Below are 4464 nucleotides of genomic sequence, written 5' to 3'. Positions count from 1 at the left end.
TATACTTTTTTTTTTCTTTTAATTGGGTTCCTATACGTTAATTTTTTTTTCAATTTAATCCCTACCGTGACAAAAACGTCTAAAATAACATAATATTCTCTTAAAAAATGAATATTCTCTCTTTTAGAATAGCAGAACACTCTTATATTTTTCAAATTCCAAAAAAACCCTTCTCACTTCCACACTCACATATCCTTAACCCTAACCTCGCTCCGGATCTACTGCACGGTGCCCTCTCACCGCGCCTCCTCCTCTCGGCGTCCCTGTCATGCCGAGCTTCCATATCCATGCTCTTGGTGACACTACCAATGGCTGCAATTCCACGGGTCCTCACTTCAATCCTCTTAACAAACACCATGGAGCTCCTGGCGATCATCACCGTCATGCTGGTGATTTGGGTAACATTCTTGCAGGCCCTGATGGTATGATTTTATATCAATTCTTTTTATTTTCTCAATTCTTTCTATCAATTGATTTTTCTCCTAACAACACATTTTTGTTCTTTTCTCATTCAGGGGTTGCTGAGATTTCTATCACAGATTCATAGGTAATTACTCAACTTAACTTTGGTTATTGCTGTGTTTGTAGATTTCAAATTTGACATCTTTTTTGTTGTATAATTCACATTTCAATTTAACAAATGAACCCTTAATTGTACTTATCTCTTTCAACTTTAAATGTAGTTCAATTGGATCTAGAATGCTTTAGTTCTTCTTTCTGATGCCTTTCCGTTTTCGATGTAGATTCCGTTAAGTGGAGTGCATTCCATACTCGGTAGGGCAGTTGTCGTGCATGCTGATCCTGATGAAATTAGAAGGGGTAAGATAGGCCAAGTAGTTGAACATGTCAATGTGATTTACTCTTCTTTTACTCCATAACCGTTACTACTCTTGGATTATTTTTCCGTAATATTGAGATGTTGAAAGAGAGAATTATGATTTAGTCCTGGTTAATTCTGTTATGTTGAACGTGCACCTTCACATTCTGTATCTGGGTGCTTGGTTGGATGTTATTTACTGCGAATATAATCTGTTACTATGGGAAGTACAAAGGATTTTGTTAGCTTGCTTAATGACGATAAGCGTTATGCTTCATATTATTTACTTCAGCTCTTTCAATCTGATTGATATCTTGTATTTTTTGCACCATGTATGAGCTTATGCTAAAGTGCCTTATTTGTTTGTTTAAAGGTTTATGTTTATTGCTTGCTTTATAGATGCATATAGTGTAAAACCTAACATTTTGGTTGCTTTGAATACTGCCTTTGAGACACTGGAGATAGAAATGCCTGCATGTTTCTTTGTCTTTGTCTTTGTATTCATATCTCAGACATAATCCACGATAAAGTGTTACTATTTATCTATAAAATTGATACTGCTTGTACCTATTCACCATTTTTGAGTTTTTGAGCATTTGTTTATCATAAAACAGGTGGTCATGAACTCAGCAAAACTACTGGGAATGCAGGTGCAAGAGTAGAATACGGTAATACTTCTGACCTTTAGATTGTTTACTATTTAGTATAGTGATTCCCCATTTCCCCATTACTAAGCTATGAGCTATTCCAGGAGTGTGGGTGTGTGGCTTGTGGAATATTTTTTAGATTCCTAGGAATCAGAACATGAGAAATTTGAAAACAGTCTGCAAAACCACGTGCTCATAGTTATTGAATGGCCACAGCATATGGATTTTTCTTCCCAAACATGTTTGAGTAAGGAGAAAAGAACCTTCCGTAGACACATCATGATAAGTTATTATATTTTGGGTAAGTTAGGCTATAGTACATCATCATCATATCCCTTAAATTATTCATGTAATTTATTCTTACCTTTTCTTTGGTTTAAATGCTTGAAAACTTAATTATTCATGTACACAATTACACATCATCATCATAGCCATTAAATTGTTGTTATTTACACCAGGTGAAGAAAATTACAGTACACACAATGAAAGATGTGGTTGAAAATTTGGAGAAAGCACGGTTAGTGTTTGCAATCTTTACTCCTATCTGGTTTGCATTGTGATACATGCATGATTTGATTACAATATTCACTTTGATAAGACATTGTTAGATTATTATTTCTATGTTCATGAATCATGACTATGAATTTAAGTTTATTATTTGATTTACTAAATTGGTGATTTTTATACAGGTCTGGGAAAAGTGAGGTTTAGGATGGTTGCATATATTTACTGATGAACTAAAGTCTGCTCTCTCTAAAGTCTGCTCTCTCTGCTCTCTCAAAATTCTTCTCGGCTCAAAATCGTCTGTTATCAATGTTATTATTGATCTCTATGCTAAGGAGTGGGAGGCTGCAACACGAGAACTGATTTTCAAATTTTAAATTTCAATAACACAAATTACATAACCTTGTAGTTTTTTATTGTGTACCATGATATGATAAAGACACATTATATTCTATGAATCTACACATGTAAAACGTTACATTACCATAATGAATACTTCAAGGATGAAAACTGAATTTTATATATGCTTACTACTATTATTTTTATTTTATTTTATCCATTCTTTTTTTAGGTTCTTAAGATAAGATATTTTGAAAGTCAAAAAAAAAAGGAGAAGGTATTTTTAGTACAATTTATATATAAATAAGCAAAAGAATGATAGTGACAAAATAAAATGGATTATAAGAATATTTTTCATGTCTTAGAATCATTGAATAGGTATTATAGGAATATCTTTCATTGAATATTTATAGTTTCACCGAATTTTCAATTAAGTCCCTATATTTTTTTTTGGTTTTCAATTAGGTCCCTAAGGGTATAAAAGTAATTTCACAATTCACTAACATTTTTTTGACGTTTAACGTTAATAGGGACTAAATTGAAAAAAAATTAACGTATAGGGACCCAATTAAAAGGAAAAAAGTATAGGGACCTAATTGAAAATTTCGCGAAACTATAGGGACCAACAGAGTAATTAAACCAAAAAAAATCCTATCTTGAACAAATTTCAAATCATATATTTATTTATAGTTTTACTTTCAGAAATTATTTTATTGAAAATTAAAGGCAGTTTTGATTAATTGGATTTGAAATAAATTAAGGTTTTCATCCAAACTCTATAATTATGGATTATTTTCTTAGTTACAATTTTAAGTCTTAGAAATTCAAAAATAATGAGGTTTTGCTATTTAAATTAGAATTTTATCTAATTTCATAATTATTGAATTATTTTATATATTAAATTACAAAATTATTAGTTTTGGAATAACAAGAACTTTTATACGATTTACTTTGATCAATTAGAGTATTTGATTGAAATCTAATTAGTAATTTGAAACAATAAGTAATATTTCTAAAAGTAAATTTATGGGTTTAATTAGATTTCAAATTAATACTCTAGATCCTAATTTGATAAAAATTAACACCAACCCAAATTAACCCCAAAATTCCCAATTCCATACACAAACCCTAACCCTAACCCTAACTTTTATCAAATTGAACCCTAACCCCCCAAAACACCAACAACAGCCACAACCCCCTCCCTTCAAACACCAAGCACACACATGCGCACAGAAAAGGAAAGAAACAGAAAGGGGATCGGGGAAGGGAGCTCAAGGGGGTGAGGGATCCGTGAAAGAGGGGAAGGGGAGAAGGAGGACGGTGCCAATGGGCGTCACTGCCGCCACGTCGTCGTGTCATCACCAGAAGGGAAGAGAGAGAAAAAGCCGAGGAAGGAAAGGAGAAGAAGCCACCACTGGCGTGCGTCTGTCAACGTCTTCTTGAGGTCCCTGGCGCTGCCGTCGTCCTCGCCGTGAAGCCTGTCCCGCTGTTGCCACCCAATGCCGACGAGAGAGAGAGAGAGAGAGAGATCGGGCAGAGAGAGAGAGAACTCGTGAGGAAGCCACTGCGGGAAGGAGGTCGCCGCCGTATTTTGCTGCTTGCGCTGCCACCATCCATCCTTTCCATTGCCAGATGCCGTCGCCGTTCGTGAAGAAGAGGGAGAGCTCGTGTTGCCATCAGATATGTCATTCCTCGTTGTTTTTGTCGCCGCTGTCAGTGCCTTGCTGTTGTTGCCGCCGCTGCTAGGAGCTGCGCCGCCATGACCGAACTTCTGTCGCTGAGAAACGCCTCTGCCGCCACTGAGATCTCCTGCTGGTAAGGGTTTTTAAGTTGGATTTTGTTCCTTTTGAGTTTTCAGAAGGTTTTCATCGCTGCATGTTTGTTACAATCTACGTCACCGGAGTTCTGGTCGCCGCTGCCGCTCGAAATGGTTGCCGGGGCTACCGCCAAGCCGGTTCAGTGAACACTGCTGTTTCGTTTTCTTTGTTCGGTAAGTATTTATATTTCAAAAAACTCCTGCATTAGTATTCTGTTATGTTTGGATATAAACTCTGAGGTCTTGGTAATGTAGGGTCATGTTCTGAGCGTTGCTTGTCACTTTTTAGTTGCTTGAGTGCTGTGAAAGTGATCAAGGGCTGAGTTTTGGATTTCTATTAA

General features: G+C 35.8%; 1 pseudogene; it reads left to right on the top strand.

Annotated features, from left to right (window-relative positions):
* The first annotated feature begins 268 nt into the window (after nucleotides 1-268).
* On the top strand, nucleotides 269-4070 carry LOC112778368 (superoxide dismutase [Cu-Zn]-like; annotated as a pseudogene).
* Nucleotides 4071-4464: the final 394 nt, after the last annotated feature.

Source organism: Arachis hypogaea, chromosome 3 (assembly GCF_003086295.3).
Source record: "Arachis hypogaea cultivar Tifrunner chromosome 3, arahy.Tifrunner.gnm2.J5K5, whole genome shotgun sequence".
Taxonomy (NCBI): domain Eukaryota; kingdom Viridiplantae; phylum Streptophyta; class Magnoliopsida; order Fabales; family Fabaceae; genus Arachis; species Arachis hypogaea.
This window is presented reverse-complemented; position numbering and strand designations above follow the sequence as displayed.